The following is a 17,055-nucleotide window of genomic DNA, read 5'->3' as shown; positions in this document are numbered from 1 at the left end:
ACTCAGATTCTTTCTCTACATAATAGTAATTTGCAGGAAAAAAAATACTAACCAATAAAGATCCTAGTCCCTATGTAAAGAGAATAATATATATCTTTAAAGCAACTTGCATTAGAAAGTGATGTCGCTGTTTTAGATTATATATTAAACTTCAAATTTAGGACCTTGAGGTTGTCTTTTAACAACCCTAAATCAAAGACTTACATGAGGGTAAAATTCATCTTCTATTTAAAATTGGTCTCTTGCCCAGATTCAGAAATGCACTCTCTTCCTTAAAATGAGAACCAAATAGAACAAGATTCCAGCATTTAAATTTATAGCTACTTGAGCGGCACAGGTGTCACCTGTGTGATGTGCGGCAATTGTTCCCTTAAAGCAGGAAATGGGGTTTATCGTCATGACAATCAAGAAACTCAAAACTTCTCTAACTAGGAAGCACTGACATCTTAAAACCTGCTGCGCCAAAAAGCCCCGTGGAACTCTGCATAGAAAGCAGAGTCAGTATTACAGCATTCTCCAAAGAGCCATTAATGGTTCAGTTGGGGGTTAGCCGGGGTAAAATATTAGAAATTATGTTGGTTCTTATTCAGAGTTTTATTTAGAAAGGAAAACATAGTTGATGACAACGTGGACCACTCTATTTCCTGATTGGAACCTCTGTCCAATCAGTTGAACATCGTCATACTCAACTTCCGATGATCATGCTTCCAGATAGTATTCCAACCATGACTGACCGTATCATTCCTAACCATGTATGGCCTTGTCTGACTTTTTTATAACTTTGGCCACAATATGATATGTTTGGTATAATAGCAGTATTCTCATGAGATGAATTGTCTTGATTTTTGAAAAAGTGTTAACTTATTTTCTAGTGCCTTCAAAATGAATTGCTCAGTTAAGATGTACTGATTAAATAAAGCAATCTGTGTGATCTATACTCTGTTGGCAACGAATTCAGATATTGTGATGCCTTCCAGATTCCTATAATATTTATTTGGTGAGAAGGATGACATTATGGTATAGTGGAGCAGGAGAGTACTAGAAGTTTGAGGCCTGGATTTTAGTTTTGAAAGCAACTCACTTAGCTGGAAAAGTACTTTCATTTCCAGGCATTTTTTAGTCCGTCTAGAAAAAGCAGAGTCAGACAGATCACTTCATAAGGCCAAATCTAGATTAAAGGGATCTTAATTATGAAAATTTAGAAGGGTAAAGATTTGTTTCTTCGAAAAAATAAGTATGATATTGTTGTGCCAATGTGAGCCACCTGCTATGCTTCTACGTGAACATTACTTCATGATCTTTAAATGTTCTTAAAATAGAACTGTCCTTGTGGACATTTCTTTGAAAAAAGGATTCTTCTGGGGCAGACAGAAAACTGTTGAGAAAGAGATTGGTTAGTTTGTTCTTCCTTAGATTCAATCCCAGTATAATTTGGCAGAAGCTGTTAGGATCTTCTAGAGGTGCTTAAAGAACCAGGCAGTTAATAGATCTAGATAGGAGGCACAGCTAAGAGATGGGATTGCCAGTCTGCTCAGGAAGAGTTGTAGTGTGAAGTGTGTTGACCCAGAGAAGCAGGGAGAGGTGGAAATTGGAGACTAAAGGAAGACTTAGAAGAGGTGTATAAAAAAGCCAAAGAATAGAGAAAACCATCATCGAGAAATGAAGCTCTTTGCTTCTGCTGGTTCAAGTGCCCCTGCGTGAACTATCCTTCTTACCCCACCTCTCTGATTTGAATCTTATCATTTACTTCAGGTTTAATAAAGTACTCTATGAGTATATTTTCCAAGAAATACAGTTTTCTAACTTGAATACTTGCTGTACTTGTAGTTTGTACCATACAATATAACATTTATTCATTTTGAAACCGCTTAATAATTTTTAAAATGACAATAGTTTTATAAACTTGAGTCTTGCCCATTCATCAAGATTGTCTGCATCTCAAGAGACAGCAGTTTATAGTCTCCTCTTTGGATAGTACGCAGCACGTTAAATAGGTACAAAATAAGCAATAACAATTGCCTATAGTTACTAGGTAATTATTTTTAGAACTATAAATCTGATTCCTCATTTGACCTTAATTAATATTAAGTTCTTCAGATTTTTGTTGCTAGTTGAGACTAAGCTGTCTCCCACTGGCCTCTGTCCAATCAATTGAGCATCTGAAAAGAATATGGGGAAAGAGTGGTCAAGAATTAAACAGAATGAGGCAGGGTGCAGGTGGCTCACACCTATAATCACAGTGCTTTCTGAGGCTAAGATGGGAGGATTGCTTAAGGCCAGGAGGTCAAGACCAGCCTGGGCAATATAATGAGGCCCTAGCTCTACAAAAGATAAAAATAAAAAGCAAACAAACAAACAAAAAAACCTAGCTGGGCATGGTGGCACGTGTCTGTAGTCCTAGCTAGTTGGGAGGCTGAGGCAAGAGGATTGCTTCCACCCAGGAGTATGGAGGCGGCAGTGAGCCTAATTATGCATTGCACTCCAGCCTGGATGACAGAGTGAGACCCTATCTCAGAAAAAAAAAAAAAAGGAAGAAAGAAAACTAAGCTGAAAAGATTGAATCAGGCAGTTAAGAAATCAATGGTGACATAAAAACCATTTCACTGGTAGTAGGGGCCAAAGCTTGTTTGTGCAATATGGTTGAACAGTAAAATAGGAAGTTACAAATTGCTGGAAATGATGGAAAGAAAAGAAATAAGGATGTAGCTTAAAGGGTGACATACTTAAAAGAAGGGGTTTTTAATTTATTCCTTCTTTAGGATAGAGGAAACCTAAGCATTAGTGTAGAGTGAGGGAAATAAAAAAGTCAGTGGAAAGATTGAAGAGAGGTGACTGAAGGACAATGGACATAAAATAGTTGGGAGGTATGACTCCATGAGCAATAAGCAGGTGTTCGGATCCTGGTTCCTACTTTTACAAGCTGTATAACCTCCCTCTGTAACCATCATTTTGTTTATTCCAAAAAGCATGATTGATGCAAGTCTAAATAAAATAATATATGAAAATCATTAGCATACAGCAAGCATTCATTAAATAATCACTATTATTAGTCAGGAGCACAAATGAAAGGGGAAAGGCCAGCAGTTCCTCAGAGATGGGAAAGAAAGATGGGGGAAGAGCTGCATGAACTCGAGGTGGAACTCCATTACCTCTGAGGCTAATCCAGAGATTCTCAACCCTGGCAACATATTAGAATCAACTGGGGGGCTTTTAAAAATACCAATGCTCAGATCCCACCCTAGATCAATTAAATAAATTCTGAAAGTATTAGTATTTTTTTTTTTTTTGAGGTAGAGTCTGTTGCCCAGGCTAGAGTACAGTGGCACAATCTCTGCTCACTGCAGTCTCCGCCTCCTAGTTTCAAGTGATTCTCCTGCCTCAGCTTCCCAAGTAGTTGGGATTACAGGTACCTGCCAGCACACCTGGCTAATTTTTGTATTTTTAGTAGAGACAAGGTTTTGCCATGTTGGCCAGGCTGGTCTCGAACTCCTGACTTCAAGTGATCTGCCCGCCTTGGCTTCCCAAAGTGCTGGGATCACAGGGGTGAACCACCATGCCTGGCTAAGTACTGATATTTTTAATAGTCACTAGGTTATCATAATATGCAGTTGAAGGTGAAAAAGATTAGAATGAATTTTGATTCTCAAACTTGATGGCACATTGTAAATACTTCAAAATTTTTAAATAATAACGATGCCAAACGTGAATGCATCTCAAAAGCATTATGTTTAGCAAAAGAAGTCAGCAGCAAAGGAAACCACTTCCATGACTCCATCCTGATTCCATTAAAATCAGGCAAAAAGTAATCAAAGAGGATAAAAATTAGAATAGTAGTTACTTTTTGGAGGAGAGGGAGGTTGACCAGAAAGGGCAAGAGGAAACATTCTAGATTGATGTAAGTGTCCTATATCTTGATTACAGCATTGGTTACTCAGATGAATACAAGTGTCAAAACTCATTGAACTATATGCTTAATATCTGTGCATTTACTGTATGTAATTATACCTTGCTTAAAAAATAACTCCAAAAAAATATTTGACTCAATTAGTATGAGAAGTGGGTTGTGTATTGGGATATCTATGAGCCTCCCAGGTTGTTGTAACATAAAGGAACCACTTTATGGTTTGAGAACCACCGAGCTCAGCCATCTGCTGACATTGACTGAGATGAGGTTAAAGAAGGAACCACGAGAAAACTGATAAAGACTCAAAATTAGAAAGTGGGGTTGAATAGGTACAAACTGGTTTCTCAGGATATGATTACAGATTATCTGCATCGGAGAACCTTATGTAGCTTGAAAAAAATATGAAATCTTGGGACCCACACCAGATCTACTGATACATATTCTGGGAGGGAAACCCAGGGATTTGCATAAAAATACATTTCCCCCAGGTGATTCTCACACTCTAAAGTTAGGGCACTTGCTGAATAGAGATCAGCTGAGGATGAGAACCAAGCATTTCAATGAAGAGAATTCAATGGAGGACAATTTGAGAGCAGGTGAGGGTAGCTCTAATTTGGAGCAGAGACAGTATTTGGAAAACCAATGACAACCAGGACAGGCGGAGCTGAGGAGATGATGTACAGCTATAATGTGAAAACACAAGAAGATTGAGAAATCAAAGGAAAGAAAAGGGATAATGCAGTGAGGAAGCAGTCTGGAATCTGCGGGTTACTCCATGGCTCAGTCGTCTTCTTGGGATGTACTTTTGGGCAGTAGTCAGTGCTTCCGAGAGATAATTACTCTGAAACGAACCAAAAATAAATGGCAGGATTGACAACTGTCACAAGAATCATCAGCAAAATGTTTCACTTCAAAAAGAAATACAGCATACATTTGATATATACCTTCAACAAATGTAGGTGTTTGTAAGAAGGAATTTCAGGAAAAGGAGTCCGTTTATGCAAAAATATAGTGGCTGAGAACAGAAGAAAGTACTTAGGTAATAGCATGAGGCCCAATTTTCCTGAAATACTGTTTTTTTGGTTTTTTTTTTTTTAAGTACATCTAGGAGGGCAGGAAGGATGGCTAAGTCCTAAAATGTAAAATGGGAGCATATTGTTGAGAAACTATACTCTCTCTAAACCTAAAAAAAAATAAGTGTCCTGAATCCTCCAGGGTGCAAAGCAATGGTATCTGCCAACTTCAGGGAGCTTAGAAGCAGATCCCTCCGCATTGAGCCTCTGATGAGAAACCAGCCCTGGACAATAGCTTGATTGCAACCTGGTGAGCCCCTCAGTAGAGGACCAGCTGAGCTGTGCTCGGACTCCTAACCCTGGACTCGCAGAAACTGTAAGATTATAAATATGTATTGTTTGAAGCCACGAAGTTTGTGATAATTGTGATCAAATTACACAGGCCGTGTAATCTGATACCACTGGAAGTGTTTTGAGTAGGGAAGTGTGATAAAAGCTGTCAGCACCTTCTTGTCCACTAGTTTTTCTGTTGGGCAGTATTTAATTCAAATATTATATCAGCAAGGTTCTACTAAGAAAAAAAATTCTAGAAAATTATCTGAAGAAAGAAACCTAATTGTTGTTATTACCTTAAAGATTAATCTTTCACATGTTTGATAGTATTTATATATTGGCTTATATTAATTATATATTATTTTTTGGTTATTTGTTCAGGTTTTCAACTTCTGGGGTTTACTTACGTGGTTAAAGTTGCATTTCCTTTTTATTTTATTTTGGACCTTTGAAATTATAAAAAGAGCTTTGGATGGGAATCACATGGTTCCTTAAACTATCTTCTGGTTTTTTGAAAGATAAATAGATTCAAGGGCCAGTGCCAAGTCCATTGCCAGCATAAGGAAGCTTTGCTATACCAGCATATCACCTAAACGCTCTTTCTCTTCAACTCTAAGATCATGAAGAAACTCCATTCCACCCATGCACATATTCAGACTCCCACCATAGTAAAACGATCCCCACATTCTCTCCATTGCCAAGGTACCCATAATGCAGCTTGTGATTTTTTGAGCCCCATGTGGCATTACTAACGACCAGCATAGCATGGTTAAGGTGGACAGGAATGGTAGAAAATTGTTCCAGCACTGCCGTCAACTCCTGTAGCCCTACCTTGCTCTATCACTGTGTGAACACAACATTAATCACACACTCTGACAAAAGTTCAGAACTTCACATTCTTCAGTGCTGAAATAATGATTGTCTGTATTTTCCATAGCAGCTGATGCCAGTTTCATTAACTTCACCTAACATTTACAGGATAATTTGTTGACAGAGATTCTTTTCCTACCTCTATTAGAATTTCTCCTCTTTCATTAGATTCTTTAGAGAATATTAAGTCATCATAATCTGTTGAAATTTGTTCCCATGCCCTGCTAATATCTTGTGTCACCTTTTCCTTTTAGCAACCATGATTGAGCACTATCATCTTATTTTCTTTGTCATGCTTCTGCCTTTGAATTAAAACACCTGAGAAATACACATAATAGGCTCTGGGATGTCTTTATTATAGCATTTTCAGTTTCTTCCTTTTGACCTTTTCTATTGCTTTCATGATTAATTTTTTTCCAGGGCTCTATTGACACAACAGGCCACTGTACTAACCTATTAACTTTTGAAAAATCACAGTTGAAATCTGATTTGAGTAAGAAACCCAAAATAGTTTTCAACTAGCCTGGGTTTTACAAACAATAAACCAGACAAGTTTATCTCTGTGATGGACAGGGTCTGGATGTGGAGGAGTTGGTGTGAATAAGAGGAGGTGGAAATGGAATGTGATGCAGCTAAGATGTAAAGATAGCATCCTTTGAATCTTAGAGTAGCTCATCTTAGTCATCCCTTTTAGAAAAAAATAAAGTCATAAGTTATCTAGTTTTAGTAGCTATTTATTCCTTTCCTTGAATTTTCATAGACAATCCTCAGGGTCTAGTCTTTTCTGCTTTGAGCACTGATATATGATTGTTAATTAAAATTATTAAGCTGTTCATTGTTACTTCCTTCCTAATTATAGCAGATTGATATTTCATTAAGTTGAAAAAAATTTAATCCTATTTAATTGTAAATCCTGCCTTAATCCAAATTGTGGGTTTAACTGTGTCCAAACCTTTTTTAAATTCTTACAACTATCTGTCTAGTGATAATTGGAAAGACAACGTATGCTTCATTTGGTTGATCTAGGTTTTCAGAGAGAGTGACTCACTCATCTCTACTCTGTCTTCAAAAGTGGTTTATTCCTAGCCTTTGCAAACCTCCCTAACCCTCTTCTCTATGTCAAAGGAGACTGATCACTCATCCTGTGGTTTTAGAAGTGCTTTGAAACTTTATATCTGAGCTTTCTGTTTTATTTTACGTTTAACTAAAGGCAAATAAGGTCATTATGATCTCAAAGTTACATTCTTTGAAGAAATACATCCATATTTTGTTATTTTATTACATATTTATTTGAAAAGAAAATATTCTCACTCTGTTCTTTCATGACTTCTTTACATTAACCTGAATTTTTTTTCATCTCTGTGGTTGTAACCCAGTGATTCCCATTTGGGTGGATAGCGGTGAGTTTGAGAATGTGTAAAGACAGTGTAGAGATGGAAGTGCTGGAAGACTTCCCTCCTGAAAACCAACCTTCCAGACCAATTATAATAAAAGAACAGTTCAAGGGAAGCCTTGTTTTTTAAATCATGTTCTGTACCCAGTGGCTTTGGGCTTCCGTCACTTTCCTGTTGGGAGAGCTGAGCCCCAGGACAGTGTTCTCTCTGGTCATTATTACCTGGAGTGTGCACTTAACACAGTGCTTTCCACCATAGTCCTATGCACTCATTTAGACTTGGAGCAGGGCCAGCTATATAATTCACAGGTCTTAGTGTTGAAAATTTGAGGATCTTAGTTTTAAGAGCAGGAGAAAATTTCCTTTAAAGGTGTTAAAATAAAGCTTTTCTTTTTTTTCCAGTCTTTCTCTTAACCTGTCATGGTGGGGTTTTTTATTTGGTAGGTAATATCATTCTAAGTTAAAGAAAAATTAAAATTTTAAAGTATTTGCATGAAATTTACTGTTTATATAGCGCAATGACAGTTTTAAATGCAATTACAAGAGCATTTAACTAGTATGAAGCATCTTCAGAATGACACAAGTTGACTTTCAAAACTCACACATGTGTGTGTATTCTGTTTTTCCCAGGATAATGGAAACACTCACTTTTTCATACACACATACTCTAACAACGCTGTCTCTCTTTGGCTTACTGATGAGTCAGGAAAGACTGAAAGGAAGATGAACTATAGATTGCCCTATCCTTCCCTAATTCCGTGTCATTGTTGTCAGTACAAGCCATTGGTTTATTCAGGGAAGTGACACAAGAGGGGATAGAGGTTTTTTGCACATTAATGTTTCTTAGGATGCCCTTACCTTCTTTCTGCATGTTAGGCAAGTGTTGGTTCAGACAGAAAGCAGGACCTATGAAGACTGTCAATGCCCCTTTTACCCAGGTGTAGACCTAACACACTCACCCAGCACTTGCTTTAAGTATTGCTGAACTCCATGGCCTGTGGGTCCACCAGAATTATCTGCTCATTGGGCATTGTGAATGCTATTTGTAAACAGGGCTGCAAGGAATGATGGTGAACATGCATATTACACATAACTCCTCTGTCACTCACATGCTCCATTGTCCCGTCACGTTTCACTTACAAAACACAAGCTCGAAGAGAACATGCTTAGGAATTTTAAGACAGCCACAACAGAACATCAAACCAAATGAGGGACCCTGTTAAGCGTGGGACCCTGGGATACTGCTCAGGTAGCACACCCAGGAAGTCAGCCCTGGCCTTGAGTTAGGAAGTCGTTTGTTTGACTGTCTTCAAGTGAAACCCTGGAAAAGTTAGCAAAGTTAAGAAAATTTTCAGAAGTATCAATTAAAAGGAAGCATTTAAGTCCCTATTTCTTATGTTTATAGGTGACAAGAGACATCAAATATTGGTTCATTTCGACTGAAGTCATCCAGATGGCTTCTGTTATCTCCGGTTCCCTGTTGGATGCCACAGAATGATTCTGTAAGTTATGAATGAACTGAATGGTTGCTATCTTCTGTTGTAGTTTTTTCTCTGATTGACTGCATGTACACAAGCATCTCAACTCCTTTAGTCTTAGGTGGCACAGCCATCATCTTTTCTTTATTCTGGGTCATTCTAGCTCAGAGCCCTGAGTGATGATATATTTTGGACATTGCATTTGTACATGTGTAATTTCCTAGACACTTTCATCCCAGGTGGGCTCTGTGTACACTAGATGGATCTCCATCCACACGGGGACAAATTATAAATAATTATGTCTTAAGAGACAAAAGGGGAATTGAGAAGGTCTTTGCAAATTTACCCAAAAGGAGCCATGTGGTCATTCCACAGCATTGTGTACACACACACACACACACACACACACACAGTTGGGAGGTGCAGGAAAAAGAGATAGAGAAAAAAATGAGGAGTGAAAAATAACAGTTTCCCTCCCTGAGGGCTTTGAAATAGCAAATTATCTATTTGCAACTGACATTTTTTAAAGCTGGCTGCGTGTACAATTCAAGCTTTCATTTTATTATATTACTGGAAACCAGGGGTATACTAGGACTTTGCAAATAATCTGTTCTCAGACATAACAGGCCAGCTGACAACCACTCCTTGCTTCTTTCACCTTCTTCAAAGAATGATCTTGCTGCATATCAGCAGAAATAATCATGGGTAATGTGTACATGTTTCTCTAGTGAGCTGCATTCCTGCCACATGAGTCTTTTTGTGTACTGTGGAGAGCCTAGGAAACAAGCTCTTACCCCTCAGCCATTTTCCTGGGAGCAAGGAATGATGATTAGACAGGTCTGTGGCATTCAGGAGCATAGTATGCTGGGTTCTGAGGTTGGAGTAGTAGTGTCCATCCCTCCTCTCCTTGCCCTTGTGGACTGACCCCAGCCACACATGTGTGCAAGGATAAACAAAGGCCAGTCTAGACTTGCCCATGCTGTTGCTGTCAGTCTCTCTCTCTCTGTTAGTGACCTATACTCTGCACGTAGCCAGATACCAAAGATGTGGTGCCTACAGCTCAGCGAGCCCAGTGGGCAGGGCTGAGTCTGGAGCACTGTAGAAGGGCACCATATCCTCAGTGTGTCTCAGATCCTCCTTGGGGAACTTCCCCAGGCACTCAGCATTCTCCATGACTAGCGTTCCCATCAATCAACCAAAATGGCCACAGATATTAACAGGGAGCCTACTAAAGATATGCTGATGACATGGGCAGGACAGCCATTGGGTTTGTAATAACAACCATCATATCTCAGAATTTGGCTCTGGGTATTTCTAACCGGATGGCCTCAAGCAAGTTATTAAATTCTGAAGGTTTCTATTTTCTCAATAAAAATAACTTCCTATCTACCTCCTGGTTTGTGGGAATATTGGAAAAATTTTAAAACTGCACATATAACAATATACCATAAAAGAAACTGTTAAGTTTCTTTTTCTTGCAATGCTAGGTATCACTATTAAGTGCCTAGCACCATGCCAGGCAGGGTGGAATAAAAATATCTAAGATTTCACACCTATCTAAAATAAGTTCACTATCTAGTTGGGAGGAAAGGCTTGATGCATGATAAAATATGCTATTTTATGTCTACCTATTGGGTGTTATTAATGCCAAATAACACCTCGTTCTATGAAGTTCGCTCTATCGTTATTCCCATTTTACACCTGAGATCATGAGACAGATTGAGTAACTGCCCAAGGTCCAATAGCTGTGGCAGATCCAAAATATGAAACTCAAGAAATCTAACTCCAGGGCCCAAACTCCGCCTTGATCCCATGCTTTCTTCTTTTGTGGTACTAAATGAATGCGACAGACAACAATTAAGTGGACTTAGTTATGGAGGAAATCAATATGGTAATCCTCTCAAAGATCTTACCTGAGTATCTTTCCCTCAGAGCCCTATTTTTAGCTGTATGATAAGCCATAGTAATAGCCTCAACATAAAAACTAAGGCTTCTTAATGTGGCTCCCCTTTGAAAGTCCTCAAAATCCGTCAGCCTATTCACAACATAGAGCTCTTTTTGAAGGCCTTTATGGAACACTGAAGACTAGAGACTGTCACCTTTCATCTTCCAAGAAATCTCAAAGCATGTCCTAGAGATGCCAACACCTCTGCCCACACATAGGGCTGGTTTTGCCAAGAAACACCATACTTACTGGTATATTGTATAGAAATATATTTCATCAGGCCTCCTTGCTCAAAAGTACTGGTCCATTGCATAGTTCCTGTGAAGGCGTATTGACTCCATGCGACATTGGTATGGAATAGAATTTAATAGCATTTCTCACTCTCGGTGGCAGGGGGATCAGAAGCATATGTTGGATGATAAGGGGCTTTTTTATATATATATAAACAACAGAAATTTATTTCTCACAGTTCTGGATGCTGGGAAGTCCAAGATAAATGTGCCAGCATATTCAGTGACTGGTGAAGGTCTACTTTCTGGTTCATAGATGGTCATTTTTTCTCCTTTGTAAAATTTTATTATTATTAATTTAATTTATTATTATATTTTAAGTTCTGGGGTACATGTGCACAACGTGCAGGTTTGTTACATAGGTATACATGTGTCGGTTGGTGTGCTGCACTCATCAACTCGTCATTTACATTAGGTATTTCTCCTAATGCTATCCCTCCCCAGCCCCCCACCCCATGACAGGCCCCAGTGTGTGATGTTCCCCTCGATAAGGGGCAGTTTTTAACATACCAAGGGGCACAATTCAAAAAAGAATTCCTTTGAGAAGGAATGTGACAAACGTTAAGAGTCATCCCATATTTCTTCTAATATCTGTGAGAGCTCACTGGGCCCTGAAACCTCGCTTGTAGTTTTTGGTGCCTTCCAAAATTAATAGAATCTTGGCATGACTGCCCCAATTCTTTTTTTTTTTTTCTTTTCTTTTCTTTTTTAGACGGAGTCTCACTCTGTCCCCCAGGCTAGAGGGCAGTGGTGTGATCTTGGCTCACTGCAATCTCTGCCTCCTGGTTTCAAGTGATTCTCCTGCCTCAGCCTCCCAAGTAACTGGGATTACAGGCACCCCCTACCATGCCCAGCTAATTTTTGTATTTTTGGTAGAGTCTGGGTTTCACCATCTTGGCCAGGCTGGTCTTGAACTCCTGACCTCAAGTGATCCACCTGCCTCAGCCTCCCAGAGTGCTGGGATTACAGGCATGAGCCACTGCACCCAGTTGACGGCCCCTAATTCTGACTCTGTTAATGACTATTTTGTGTTCATTTCAGCTCAATCACCCCACACTGCAAAATGAAACACTGAAGCCAGATCTTCAAAGATTTCAGATAGTGATGCTGAAATGCCATAGATCTCCTCTTGAAAATGGGGTATTTTTCTTTGAATGCCTTTTTAAATGAGTTTTTCATGAACTTTCAATTAATGCTTAAATATTGAAGACTAGTCTATTCAATCTTTCCAGCACACTTTATTGAACACCAAACTTGCGTAGTTCTCCCTGTGCTCAGGTGACCACTTCGTAGACATTTAGTATTTCCTCACCTCCCAAGGACAGTTCACCTTGGTAGGGTGGTTCCTCAAAATGAGATATCACAATGGGGTGACTCAAAGTCAGACAACTTCCAAGCACTTTGTTGAGTGAATTTCTAAGAGATATAGAGCAAGTGGACATTTGACATCAGCCAGGTATTTGGCCAAAGAGCTCCTGGAGGTCAGCAGAAGTCAGATACCTTTGGGTATGCAGCAAGTTTTGGACTTTTGTGCTCTGAAAGAACAAGTTTGAATCAAGACAGGCCCTTTCAGGATCGAATAAGGAACCACAGGCCAGTCTCAAGATGACCTGAACACAAATGTTTCAGGAAGTTCTAAATACAGCGAGATTTAGAAGGACCATCTCACATGAATTATTGTCCAGGGTTTGTCTTCTCCACTAGACTGTAAGCCTGTATCTTGTTCACTTCTGTTTTTCCAGTGCTGACTACACAATTTGGTGCATGGTAACCATAAAACAAGGCAGAGTAGTTATTTCAGGGAGTGGGCGTCTTTGGAGGCCAGGCCTGGTGAGGCATTAACAGACCTGAACGTTTTTATGCAACATGATGGCATTGGAGACCATTATCTTAAGTGAAATAACTCAGAATCGTAAAGTCAAATACTATGCCTTCTCACTAACAAGTGGGACATAAATAAGATATACACATAGACATAGAGTGTGGAATAATGGACACTGGAGACTCAGAAGGGAGAGAGGATGGGAGGAGGGTGAGGGATGATAAATTACTTAATGAGTATAATGTACATTATTCTAGTGATAGTTAAACTAAAAGTCCAGACTTCACTAATATGCAATATATCCTTGTAAAAAAACTGAACTTTTATCCCTTAAGCTCATGCAAAATAAAAAATTTTAAAAAATTATTGTAAGTTTTCACGTTGCCCTTTCCTTGAGGCAACTCTGGTGACTCCTGAGTGTGAGTCTGCTTCAGGGAAGTAGACAAGAGTATGCATTTCTGTAATCTACTTAAATATTTCCCAGAGCAAACTTCCTCCAGCTGTCTCCTAGAATGAGTCCCAATTTGTATTCAGGTGTTTTTTTTCTTTAATTTCAAAGCTAAGCTTGTTAACCAACATGGAAGAGATTTAAATAGATTCACCAGTGACCCTTAGCTTTGTGGGAAATGTGCCTGTGTGTCCAGATAGCAATAAAAATTTCCAACCCAGGCAAGTTAGAGGCGGTAGAAGGCGCTCCCTTACAGAACTAAAGCAGCCCAGTGTTTTGGTATCGGCATTGTTGATGTTTGTTATATAACATTCTTTATTTTTAATTGGCTCTTCTGTTTTCCTCCTCAAATCAATTTGTTGGTAGGGATGCTGAAAGGATTAAGGATTTATGTTAATTTAGATTTCGTGGGAGAGTTATCCCAAATGTACAGTCTTTCTGCTGGATAGATTTATAGGGGTTACAAATGTTTCCTCTCCCATCTCCAGATGCAGAGGCTTTACATTGTCATGAGAATTGAAATTTTATCACACTATTCTTTCCTCTAAAGTAGGGTAAATTCCCTCAGTTAATCAGAAAACTTTTCCTTTGGTTTCAATTCATGTTGAAAATATTAAGCATGTGAAGACACATCTTATTAAATACTTTTTTTGCAGGTACAAAACCGTAACTATGTGCATCTTCTCAGTTATTGCCACAACATCCCTATGAGGCGCCATAATATTGTTCACCCTCTTACATGTAGGGAAACTGAGCATCAAAGAAGTTTTTCAACTTAACCAAGGCCAAACAGATTGTACCAGCTATTATCTCATTTTCCCTGAGCTCCCCACTCACCCTTCTTTATCATAGTTTGTGAAGTGGGCTCCACAAATCTCATTTCTCCTCTGCCAGCCAACACAGAGCCCAGGAGGGAGGCAGCAAGACTTGCATTTCTGTCCTGGGGCTGCTGTTACAAAGTACCACAGGCTGTGGCTTAAACAGCAGAAACTTATTCTCTTACGATTTTGGAAGATAGAAGTCCAAAATCAGGGTATCTGGAGGGCCATATTTCTAAGGCTGGAGAGGAGAATCCTTTTTACAATTCCTTCCTCTTGCTTCTGGGATTGCCAGCAGTCTTTGGCTTATAGATGGGTCTCTCCGGTCCCTGGCTCTATCTTCCCTCAGGTTGTCTGTGTCTTCCCATGGCACTCTCTTTGTGTGTGTCTGATTTTGTATCTCTTCTCCTCTTCTATAAGGACACCAGTCATATTGGATTAAGGGCCCACACTACTCCAGTATAACCTTATCTTAACTTAGGTCTTAATTATGTCTGCAAAAACCCTATGTCCAAATAAGCTCATATTCACAGCTACCCGTGGTTAGGACTTCAATATATCTTTTGGGGAGACATCATTTAACACACCAGGACTGTCCTTTCTCTCTGGTTTTGTTTTCCTTCTGAGATCTACTCACAGGGCAAGTGGTGGTCCCAGCAGAGTTCACTGCAGTGGCTGAGGCTGTCAGGGTCTCAGAGCAGGTAGGCACATGGGAGTCCTTCCCCCAGGACGGGTGTTCCTCCAGCTGCTACTCAGCCAGAGGCCCCGAATCTCAGCCCTGCAGGGTCCTCCTCAAGATCTCCGCGTTCCTCCCTAATTCACGTCTCCCTCAGTCTTCACATCACTAGCTGCTGTCTACACCTGCTACTCCTGTTAAACCTTAAAGTTCTCTTTTGCCCCTTCTGCTAGCTAATCATCTTTTATCAGGTCAACAATTCTTTCCATTAAATTTTCTCCATTAAGGTATTTAGTGTCTAGCACAATTTCAAGAGAATGGGAGGATACAATTTTTTGGCATTTTTTGCTAATATTTGGAAAGCGTTTACTCTTAGGTTTATAATTAATGTGTACATGTTGTATTAAAACTGTTTCTTTCATATTGTGAATCTCTGTTTAAAAAGAATTTTCATTATCTATTGTCTGCCTATAATAATTTTTGCATTTTTGTTACATTTCTGTGTGGTGCATTTAAAAAAGTTATTTTAATTAAAATTTTAAAAATAAAATTAGAAAACAGCAAAAACCCTAGACCATGGCACACAGGTGGTGAATCAGGAATTTATACTTAAGGCAGTGTGGTATCGTGAACTGTGTCTCCTGAACTGTGTCACAGGAGAAAGCACTGGAACTTTTAACAGATTTTTTTTCTATGCCATGGTAAAATAGCGTGGAGAAAAGTCATCCCTTCTTGCTGGTTTCCTGGGAAAAGGCAAATAAATCTGAGAAGCTTCTAAACTTCTGTTGCGGTTTCTAGGCGTATCCAAGTGATGCAGAGCACCACTACTCTCCTGCTTCTACTAATCACCGTGCCGCCCACTGCTTGGTAGTCATTAGAGCTGTTTACAGGCACCTGTTTTTATCTCCTGCTGGGCACATGGCACCATTGCCTCTGTTAACCTCTTCGAAGTGAGCTGAAGCCATGGCTTCCTTTGACCAATGAGATGTGAACAGAAATGACCCTGTGTCATTTCCAAGTGGAGATTTAAGAGTGAATGCATAACTTGCCATGTCCATTTTCCCTGCCCTGTCAATCCTGGAACATCTGTCAAAACACAACATCCATCAGCCCATGTCCCTGAGTGACTACAATGAGTAGAGCACCTGGCCAACCTGCATTGTGCATGCAGCATGAGTGAGAAATAAATTCTTGTTGGACTATGTTTTCCAGCAGCATACCAGGGCCTGCCCTGCTTATTATACACAGATTCCCATGTCCAGGGGCAATCTCCCAAGCTATTTTTTTTTTTTTTTTGAGAGTCTTGCTTTTTTGTCCAGGCTGGAGATCAATGGCGTGATCGCAGCTCACTGCAACCTCTGCCTCCCGGGTTCAAGTGATTCTCCTGCCTTAGCCTCCCAAGTAGCTGGGATTACAGGCACCTGCCACCATGCCCGGCTAATTTTTGAATTTTTGGTAGAGACAGGGTTTCACCATTTTGGCCAGGCTGGTCTTGCTCCGGACTTCATGTGATCCACCCGACTCAGCCTTCCAAAGTGCCAGGATTGCAGGCGTGAGCCACTGCCCGGCCAAGCTCATATATTTTTAATAATTTTCTCACTTGTCTCAGACATTCTGCTTTCCAGGAATTCCTTCGCCCTCATTGGCTTCTCCTTTTGTGCAACTTTGTTGCATTCTTTTGCCATTTTGCTCTGTAAATGCTGAAAGGACTCAGGGCTCAACCTTCAGGCCTCTTCTTTATCTATACTCTCTTCCCAGAAAATCTTACTTAATCCCATGAAGTAAATGCATATCTGCCCAGAACTCTCCCTTAATTATCATACATATATAATGAACTACCTATTAATCATCTCTATCTGGATGTCTCATTGGCCACTTTAAATTTCAGATGCCTAAGAATTTTTGATTCTGTACCATATCTGCAAAATCTGCATCTCATATAATTGTACCAGCATTTATTCAATTGCTCAAACCCCAAACCTAGAAGTCATTCTTGATTCCAATCTTTGAACTCTTTCTCCCAGATCGCCATCTGGTTTGTAAGTCCTGTTGGCTGCAATTTAAA

This window comes from Nomascus leucogenys, chromosome 5 (assembly GCF_006542625.1).
Source record: "Nomascus leucogenys isolate Asia chromosome 5, Asia_NLE_v1, whole genome shotgun sequence".
In the NCBI taxonomy this organism is placed as follows: domain Eukaryota; kingdom Metazoa; phylum Chordata; class Mammalia; order Primates; family Hylobatidae; genus Nomascus; species Nomascus leucogenys.
Note: the sequence above shows the minus strand (reverse complement) of the source record.